General features: G+C 29.8%; 1 non-coding gene across 1 annotated transcript; it reads right to left on the reverse strand.

Annotated features, from left to right (window-relative positions):
• Nucleotides 1–8,400: 8,400 nt before the first annotated feature.
• On the reverse strand, nucleotides 8,401–8,511 carry trnal-caa (transfer RNA leucine (anticodon CAA)). The gene is made up of 2 exons: nucleotides 8,474–8,511; nucleotides 8,401–8,446 (listed from the first exon to the last, which is right to left on the reverse strand). It is a non-coding gene; the product is annotated as a tRNA-Leu (tRNA).
• Between the last annotated feature and the right edge of the window lie 2,859 nt (nucleotides 8,512–11,370).

Below are 11,370 nucleotides of genomic sequence, written 5' to 3' on the forward strand. Positions count from 1 at the left end.
ATTAACTTTATACAATATGTGTATGTGTGACAATATGTGTATGTGCAATTAACTTTATACAATATGTAATGTGTAAAACAGTTAAAATTGAAACGAGAAAAGCCAGAAAAAAATACGAACGCGAACTGGTCTACAAATCGATTAGAAACAAGAAGATACTATTTAAATATGTGAACGATCAACAAAATGTAAAGAGCTCAATTAAAGCGATAAAAAACGTCGAAGGAAATGTTACAAATACGACTAGTGAGATTGTTGACATTTTAAACGAAAATTTTCAAAACTCTTTCACTAGAGAGGGCGACCAAGTATTACCAGAATTCGGATCGAGATGTGGGGGTAAATATTTAGATTTTGACGAGAGTGCAATTAATTACAGTGACGTAGTAACAAGATTAAGCAAATTATCCATTGAGAAATCATGTGGAGTTGATCAATTGAGTACTATCATTTTAAAAAATTGCGCTGAAGGACTAGGAATGCCAATCACATTGATATTTATGTCTTCGATTGATAAGAGCGAACTACCTAAGCAATGGAAATTTGCGAACATTACCCCAATCTTTAAGAACAAAGGCAGTAAGCTAGAAGCGAATAATTATTGACCAGTATCACTGACTTCTGTGCCGTGTAAAATTCTGGAGAGCATAATAAAAGACTCACTTTTGGCACATTTTACGAACAATAAATTTTTATCGAAGTGTCAACATGGATTTGTTAAATCTAGATCATGCACGACAAATCTCATGGAAACTGTGGATTATTTAACAGAAAATATCGCACTGAATCGTCCGGTAGATGTGGTTTATTTAGACTTTGCGAAAGCTTTCGACACAGTGCCACACAAAAGACTCGTTTTAAAATTAAAAGCGTATGGAATTACAGGAAAGCTGCTAAAGTGGTTAGAGGAATTTTTAAAAGATAGAAAGCAACGCGTAGTCAACGGTGATACTGTTTCGAGCTGGCGCGATATCTACAGCGGAGTTCCGCAGGGATCGGTAATTGGCCCGATATTGTTTGTTTTGTTCATAAATGACCTGCCGGATAGAATACAAAATGTAGCTTAGCTCTATGCAGATGACACCAAAATAATGATCGATGTGAACGAAATAATACATTATGGAAGTAACAATCCAAAACACGATTATTCTATGGATAATGTTGTCCTAGGACAAACTACAATTCAAAAAGATCTAGGCGTATTATTCTCAGCAAACAGGAAATGGAGACAGCAAATTATATCTTGCAGCTCGAAGGCAAATAAAATGCTGGGAATGATTAAAAACACATTTGTGAGACTGGATGTGCAGACTCTTAAAGTCTTATACGTGACGTTTGTTCGCCCAATAATCGAATTCGCGGTTCCAGTGTGGTCCCCTCAGCTTAAAGGAGAAATAGAACTGCTCGAGAAAGTTCAACACAGGGCTACGAGACTCAATCCGACTCTGGCAAAAATGAAATACGAGGAAAGACTGGAGATTGTTGGCCTCAGCCCATTATGTGAACGCAGACTTCGTGGAGATTTGATCCAGACTTATAAGTTATTAAATAAGATTGAAAATGTGGACTTTTTAAACGGTTTCAAGCCTAATAATTTTCAATTATCTAGAGGAAACGGTGTCAGGTTTGAACGCGAAAAAACAAAGTGCAACTAAAGACACTCATTCTTTACTAACAGAATAACAAAACCATGGAATAAACTACCTAAAGATGTAGTTAATGCAAAATCAGCAAACAGTTTTAAAGCACAATTAGACAATTGGCTCTTTTTAAATAAAATTAATACTGACACGGCTGTCTAAGTGTGTTATTAACACACACACACTCGTCGTCTTCGGGCGGCTACAGCATCTACTACTACTACTACTACTACTACTACTACTACTACTACTACTACTACTACTACTACTACTACTACTACTACTACTACTACTACTACTACTACTACTACTACTATTACTACTACTACTACTACTACTACTAGTTATGCAAAATAATAACTTGTATAATGACGAAAATGAACTTCAAACAATTTTGTTTTTACTTTGACAAAGTTGCAAAAACAACTTCGATTTAAAAACACGAATCTTCCGAGGAACACTGCATGTGCCATTGCCCAGATCTTTTTTTGAAATTCCAAGCCAATATGTCAATATTGGCTCGGAATTTCACTCGAGATTAAGATTCACGCCAATAATTTTCATTTGGCTGCGACATTTGCGTAAAGAACTTTAATATTGCTTACTGAATAAATATTGTAATATTAAACATAAAACCTATTAACGAGATATCTAACGTTACTTTAATGATAAATTAAAAAAAAACTTTTTCACAGACTTGACTTTCGTTAACTAAAATTTTATTTAGTGGCCGTTTAGTGAGACTTATATTGATTTAGCTAGATCCAAAGAGTTTTAGATCCAAAAAGTTTCAGTGCTTTTTACTCTCGCTCTCTCTCTCTCTCTCTCTCTCTCTCTCTCTCTCTCTCTCTCTCTCTCTCTCTCTCTCTCTCTACATAATATATACTAGGGTACTTGCTTTTGAATAGTATATTGAAATTTTGAATTTCAATATACTACCTCTTGAAATGTTGGACATTAGTGTTAAAAATGACTTTGGAATAATATTAGCCTGATTGGATTACTTTTGTGCCTCCCCCAGTGCCTATTTAATTTATAAAACGTTCAAAAAACGCAAAAAGATCCATATACTCAAAAGCCTTGGGTGAAAATTTTGAATTAATTTTTTTTTTTTATAATACGGGTATGGATTTATATTTTCAAATAAATAAGTTAAAGCAGAATAAAACTGTTTATTTTTTGTGTAATAAAAAGTGCTAAAAACGTGAAAAAAGTTTTTTAGCTTAAATTATTAGAATAGTAAAATACTTTATTAAAGTTTTTTTATTTTATATTTTATCAATTATTATAATATTTGTTATAATATCAATACGACTTTAGACTATAAAAAAATTAGATAAAGTACTTATTAACCTAATAGAAGTTTTTTAGCAGAAACCAAGAGAAAATTACGAATTTGAAGTTTATGGTTCGTTTGAATTAATCTTTATTTTTTAATCTTTTTTTTCTTTTTTTTTTAAAGTTTGTTTAATTTTTTTTATACATTTATATAGGTTTATGATGAATAATAAAGAAATTAAAAACAGAGATGAAAAAAGAGATCGTAGGACATATATCAAAAAAAAGAGAAGGTATTTTTCCTCATTGTTGAGGCCAAACCAGATTATCAGATAACTTTTTATTTTACTCAAATAAATTGCTGTATACTCTTGTATTTGTATACTCTTGTATTTGTATACACATGTACTTTATATATCAAATAATGTAATAGTTTTATCAAAATCATTTTTATATACTGCAAAGTTCATAAAGGATTTATATATACAACCCTCGGAATTAGGAAAAATGAGGTCGGCAATAAATCGCCGACCTCGAACTTAGAGGTCGGCATAAGGTCGGCAAAAAAAATTGATACAAAAAGCTTACTTTTAGCCCATGCAGAAAGTGATTCAATTAATTTTTTCTTAGACAAAATTGAAGATATTTTTCCTTACTCTTTTACAGTAAATCTGGATTTATCAATAGATCGTTCGGAGTCCCTTCTTTTTTATTTAATCTTTTCACAAACTGCTGCATCATTCCCACTGCTCTTTCAACAAGATCGTTTACAACAACTATTGATTTAGCAAAATCTTTGATGATCTTAATGTTTGATTGTGTGTACAAATATTGAGATAGAAGGATACGCCAGTTTCTAACCCCTTGTTTATCCAACACTATTCTATCAATTATCAAATATGAGAATTGATAAAGAAAGAGGCACAATTAAAATTCCAGGTATGTTTATAAAATAATTTTAATTCTGCTTCAACGGCATCTGGTTTGGCACAACATCTTTGTAAAGATGCATTTTATGTATTGATAAAATGTCCAGACGTGGGTCTATGATAGCCTTGTCAGATTGCAATTATTATTTTCCATTAAAACACTCTATGAGTTCTGCCATGATATTTATTTCTTCTAAAAGTAGTTTATCTTCCTAAACAAATTAGAAAGGAGTTGCAATTTGAGATAATATAAGGCTTTTCCTAAAAACCTGCATGATGGAAAGCTCCTGGTTTCCTTATTTTTACAACTCCTCAACTCCAACAACTAACACAGTAAGTTTTTTTCTATTACCTCCAAAAACTTTTTCACTTTTGATGTATTCATTGGAGAAATAAGGAAATTTAATTGATGAACACTCAATAATAGTTCCATTTGCCTCATCCTACGTTTTTTGAACATTACTAGTATCATAATGAAAATCAAGAATTTCAAAAAAAAAAAATCTTTGAGTTTTTTAAATAAAGTATTGTCTGGTCCAGAATTCTTATTTTGTGTCACAAAATTTAAAAAGTAAACAATCTTCAGCCCAGATATATGGTGTTTATAAGCTAGAAACAAAAGATTATATCTAGATCATTTTCAATTCTAAGAAGTGAACCCAGTATAAGTAAGAAGTATAAGTATTACTGAAGTTGTATCAAACCATAATCTTTTGGTTTCATAGATCTCAAGGAATTTCATTACACCTTTATACTGATAATTTTCACTAACAAATGCTAAAACAGCAACACAAGCACTATAAACATCTTTAAAAATTGTGTATGTGAATAATTATATACTTCTTTACTCCTTGTCCAGTCCCCATTTTCAAAGTCATTAATTTACATGTAGCCCAGAAAAATATTATTAACAATGCTTAATAGCTGCATATATATAAATCCTTTATGTACATTGCAGTACTTAAAACTGATATTGATAAAAGTATAACATTATCGTTTGTTATATAAAGTACATGTGTATACAAATAAGAGTATACAGCAATTTATTTGAGTAAAATAAAAAATTATCTGATAATGCTGGTTTTGCTTCTAAAATGAGAAAAAATACCTTATTTTATATATATGTCCTACGATCTCTTTCTCCATCTCTTTTTAACTTCTTTATTGTTCATCATAAACCTACATAAATGTATAAATAAATAAAATAAATGTACTTTAAAGAAAAAAAAGAAAGAAAAAAGATTAATTCAAATGAACCATAAAATTTAAAATTCGTAATTTTCTCCCCTTCCTGGCAATCTACATTAGGGTGCTGCATAGTTATAACTTACAGTGTCATGGCTAGTGGGTCTGAAACTTTTCCCCCTTCAAAAAAAAACAAAAATCTGTCTTTAGGGTTTTTCTTAAAATTTCTTTAAAAAAATTTTCTCTTGGTATAACTAAAAGAAAAAAAAAAAGTTTCGTATACTTCCAAAAGAGCCCCTAAACTTGCAAATGGACCTCTTAAATTTGCTGCCCCCTCCCAGTTTGGGGATGTGGGTTAACTTACATGTTATTAAAATAATAAAACGCAATTTTTAACAGATAAACCAAGTATACAGCATAAGGTAACATTACTACTTCCCTTAAAAAAATTCACAAATGCATTAAGAAAAATCTCTATTAACTCATCAGATGTAAAAAAAATGTTAACATCAAATAAAACATGCCATATTTTAAGGTTAGTTTGCAAATGAGATTAGGGCTACATGATCGAATTACGTATAATACCACAACACAAGATATTCAGCTTTTAGAATGTAGATGCCTCTAACTATTTCTGAAAATACCAGTTACATTACATTTACAGTATGTTACATTACAGTCCACATTACATTACTATTTCACAATCGGCACCATTACTCTCTATAATTATAAATATATTCAATTCTAATTTTATCAAGTTCATTTTAGATCAATTTTTGTGTCTTACTAAAAACTTTTTTGACCTAAACAGTGGCAAACTTTGCTTCAGGGACAAGGGGAAAAGTCCTGAAAAAAAAAAGCTTTTAAGAGTTAGGGTTCTACTTATAATAATTTTACCTGTCAATATACAGCTTTACCTCACTGTCCTTTGTGACAGCTTTACCTCACTGTCCTCAGCTGTTTAAGAACATAAAAGTTGAAATTAAGTTGAGGGAAAAATTGTGAAGAATAATAAGACTACGTTTGTGAAGAGTAATAACATTATTTAAGATAAATAACATTATTTAAGATAAATAACATTATTTAAGATAAATAACATTATTTAAGATAAATAACATTATTTAAGATAAATAACATTATTTAAGATAAATAACATTATTTAAGATAAATAACATTAGTGAAAAATAATAAAATTATTGAAGAGTAATAACATTATTAAAGAATAATAACATTATTTGAACTTCTGGTGATTGATAAAACTATTTAAATAGTCACAAAACGCAAAAAATTAAAAATTAATACATTTTGAGGCATCTGAAGATGCTAAAACATTAACGCTCATATCTAAAATAATGTTTATTTAATTTCATTACTAATTTTCATTGTATTTTCATTTCTTTTAAACTTCAATCGTGGAATGCCAGCTCATTAAGTATCCTGAAAGATATAAAACTTTTTATATAAACAATGAATGGTGCGAATGTTTTTAATACTATACCAAATAAATATATTTTAAAAATTATGGTCGCTTGAGCATAGGAGCAAAACAAACATAAAGCAAGGAGTATTTCCTAATTATTTTGTCTTCTAAACCCTTTAAAACCCTTTAAATAAATTTGAGATAAATTTGAGATCTGTTCTAGAATTTTTATCAAAAGCTACAAAAAATTTTTAATCAATTTTTTAGAATGAGGTTAAGGCATATTTTTATTTTAGAAGATATTTAACAAATTAGGTAATCAATTATTAGCCTGCCCCTCCCCCACTCTGTAATCAAGCATAATTATATTGTAGACTCCCCAACCCACCTACTCTCTTTACCCTAACAATAAAAAATTTATGTCATTAACTAACTTACTCTTAACAATTTAAGCATTAAATATAACTAGTAAAGTATAGATTGTGAATAATTAGAAATACAAAAATAACCTTTTACACTTTTACTTGCTGATGTCGTCATACCTTCTGAACCTGCTACCTTCCCCCTTTCTCCCAAAAAACGTTCACCATAAACAGGACTATTATTACATGTAACCTCCTCCCTACCCTTAATTAAATAATATAAGAATCAACCTTTAGCTACATCCATTGTAATTTTGCAGAAGATACCCTTATCTCATTGTACCATTATTTCAGACGACTAATGTATAAATCTTACTTTAATCTCACAGGTTTTTAAATATATAAGAATTAAACCACAAAAGAAAAAAAAGAATGGTATTTAAAAGATAATAATTTTACTTAGCAGTCAATCAGTTAAAATGTTTTAGGCTGTTTATATAACTAGCATTAATCTAAGAGATACACACAAAACACATTTAGTGGTAGAAGGTTCAACAATTACAAGAACAAGGGAATAGTTTGTTTCATTATTAGACTGTCTGATATCTGGCTTAATTAAAAAACGATCATGACAAAAAGATTTGTAGTGCTGAAATATAATTACAGTTGATATGTTTTTGATTTTCATAAAGTTGTTAATTACTTTTTTAAGTCAGATTTATAAACATAGTTAATTTTTTCCTTCAGTGCTTTAAATGTTTTAATTAAATTGGACCCATTTAAATAATAAGTGAGCATAATATGACCCTTTAATAGTGGAATTCCAAAAAGAAATTAAAAGCTTGCTGAAAAATAATCATTAATGTACTGCTGGCCTATACCAAATTTCTTGATAGGATGATTTGGTACAGTCATTTTTTTAATAAGCAGTTATGCCTATAATTTTGAATAAAAATATAGCATATCTTTAATACTAATTTGTTTACTAAAAAAAAAATTTGCTATAAAAAAATTTAATAGATAACTTAAAATTTTAGAACGGCTGTCAAAAACATAAAAAGCCCTAATTCAGGGAGGAAAATTAGATGTCTAGGAAATATCCTCCAAACTTGAAATATTCTAATAGGTAAATGAAGTTGTAAATGGCCATAGTAGTTTAATGGTAAACTTAAACATAAAAGTTTACCTTAAATTTCAAATCAGCACAAATAAGGATGAGGTGGAGAATAAAATTAAATTGCAGAACTAAATGAAAGTATATTTCTTTCTTCAAAAAATCAGTATGCAAAACATGTTTTTAATGTCAACTTAAGCAAGTAAAAATGAAGAAGGACTAGTATACTTTTAAAAAGCATGGAAAGTTTATCACACAAAATCAGTCAAAATATCGCAGGCAGCGATGTTTCTGTAACTTACATACATAAAGGAGTTAGTAAACTAGTTGATTAAATAAAACTTGTAAGAAAAATTAATAAAGTGAGAAAAATTAATACAGTTGTCAAAATTAATACAGTTAGAAAAATGCAGATTATTTAAACCCCACTCACATATTGAATAATATAACTCGTTCTAAAATAAAAAAACTAAGTCAGATGTGGGATTTGAACCCACGCCCACATTTGTGGACCAGAATACTCCGTATATCGGAAGGTGATCTACCTTGAGTCTGGCGCCTTAGACCGCTCGGCCAACCTGACATGTACAATTAAAGAAAATTAATATGATTATCTTATTTAAAAGAAAGAAACAAATAATGTTTCTTGGGAGGTCAAGACAAGTTGATGTCAACAATATTATTTTTCTAAATAAATTTAACTACTCAAAAGAATTAAAATTTGATAGAGTTTGCAGTCCTGTGTTACACACTCAATCAACCTTCAGTATTTTAATAAAGCTATATTCCTGCTTTTAAAAAACCGTGTTGTGCTTTAAAAAGATCCAACAGATAGAGAACTAAATAAGTACAAACGAAATGTTTACTTGTAACAAGTTCATAGTCTACATTATATTATTTAAATGTTTATACAAGGAAAGAGCAGCCTGAGGATCGCAAGCCTAAAGTGGTTCTTTCGATGTCAAGATTAGTTTTATGCACAAATATTAATAGTATAATAAAGATGTTGGAAGCAGGGCCAACAAAACTTGGGCGCCGAGGGGCAAGTATCCCTCCTCCTCCCCTCTCCCTCACCTCCCTTTTTTAATAAAGGGCCTATTTTTTTTTTTTTAAAGAAAATTCTAGATATAGAGGACTTTTTTTAGAAATTGACGATTGTGCCTCTCCCCTTCGAAACCTGTGTCGTCGGCCATGAGAAGCACTTTAAAAACTGACATTTTTTGCAAATAGTCACTTTTCGTTTTTCCGTTCTAAAAGGTTGCCAACCCCTAGTATATGCATTTTGTTAAATGCATTTTCTGTTACACTAGACTCTATTAGAAATAATTGACTTTCACTAAGATATTGGATTAGGTCTAAAGTTAAAGTGAGGATTGGCACATTCACGGATGACAAATATTTAACACTATCATCGAAATTGATTCATTCGAGGAGAGAGGGGGGTCATTGAATGTTGACGTTTTTTTATAGGAGGGTCTCTGGAAGTTTGACATGGGAGAGGACTCTTTACTCTCCGACTGTTGACAAGGGAGAGGGGAAGGTAAAAATCGCAAAAAAATTATTGACGCAGTTAATAAACAGCCCCCTTGCTGCCATGTACCAGTGGTAAACTGGTCATAGTAGGTCTATGTTTCTCGCCCTATCAGTAGCTCTTTTTAACTGATCATTTTTTCACCACTATGACATGTTGGCTTTTGCTGAAAAAAATAACACTCACAGTAAGGTACAGTAATTATCATCCCTTCCAAAATATGACTGAGCATTTATAACAAAACATTTTGAATGATAACAATGTAATAGTATTTTTAGTAAGTAGTAGCTTTTAGTAACTTGTGCATAGAATATTTTGTCCTTACTTTCAAATAACTTTTAATGGTAAAGAGTTGATTACTTGTTACTTCATTAGGTATTTTACTTGTATTTTTTACTAGAATAGAATTACATATGTAATTTTTATTACTTGTATTAAATAACTTGTATTTTTTATTAAAATAGAATTACCTTTAAATGTTGATTTTATCAATATGGACCGCTTGTTTATATAAGTTGCGATATTTTTGTGTACATAAAGTTAATTTTTTTGTTTTTTTTTAGATTTTTATTTTAATATACGATCGTAAAATTGTTAATGTTTATTTATTTGTTTATTCATATATTGTTGTTCATATACTTGATGTAGTTGTTCATATACTTGGTGGCCGTCCATGAAGTACGTACGCTTTTTTTTCCCACTCCCGCATTTTGATATGCGCTTTTTTGAGTACCCTCCGCCTCTCTTAAAGTACCTACACTTGAGTCGAATAAAAAGTGACGCGAGTGATGCGGTCGCGTCGGGCTCCGCGCTGAAAAGGGCCCCTCGGAGACCTTAAGAATGCTGTTAAAAGAATAGAAACGACATTTAAACTATTTTTTCATTTAAATTTGGAGCCTATTTAATTTAGAATACTTCAATATTAAAATTATATAACAATTTATATAATAATATAATAATCAATAAAATAATTTTTTTTCGAATTCTCAAACTATTAGTCGACTTCAGGCAAGAATTTGCGTGAGTCGTTTATGTATTTATAAACATTTTGTTTTTTTGTTGTTCGACTTTTTGATGTTGTTGTTAGATTTTCTACTTAAAGCGCGACTTCAACAAACAAGTTTTTTAGATAGATTTGAGCACATCTTAGTTAAGGCAAAAACATTCGCTGAAGACTTAAAAATATATCCAGAATTTTAAAATAAACGGCTACGGATACGAAAAAACATTTCATTTACAAAGGCAAAAGAAAAAAAAAGCCTAATATAGACTCTTTAAATTATAAAAGACACATTCAAGATATCCTTATAATAAATTTTCTAAGATCAAGATTAAATATTTCAACGATTTTGTCAATTAAGAAGCAAGACAGCTGGATTTGCAAACAACTTTACAAAATTTTTCTGAGAAAAAATTAAGAAACATGTAGAACATCACTATTGTCTATGAAGATTTATATCTTAAATTCGGTTAAACTTATTCTTTAACAAATTTATACAATTTTCACGCAAAAATGATAAAACATGTTTTTTTATTTAATAGAATATATTGACATTTTTAAGTATATATATATTTAATATTAAACGCAACTTTACCCTTTGTTAAGAATACATCTCTTGATAGTCATGCAACTACCTACTAATGCTACTACTGCATTTATTAGATACTATTTCAACTTAAAATGGTTTTGACTATACTTTTACTTGAGCATCTCGTGCTGATCTTGTCACTACTGCAAATAGTTCTTCTTCTATTGACTCTGCATCTACTGTAACTTCAGAAATCTTGAGTTTGCTAAAATGTTTTATAAATTTCATACTATATAAGACTTGTTTTTTAAAATCAACCCTTGTTTGCCGTTTCTTAACTGCTTTAATTTTCCGCATCACGTTAGCATTTGAAAATATTTGA

This window comes from Hydra vulgaris, chromosome 01 (genome assembly GCF_038396675.1).
Source record: "Hydra vulgaris chromosome 01, alternate assembly HydraT2T_AEP".
NCBI classification, from domain to species: domain Eukaryota; kingdom Metazoa; phylum Cnidaria; class Hydrozoa; order Anthoathecata; family Hydridae; genus Hydra; species Hydra vulgaris.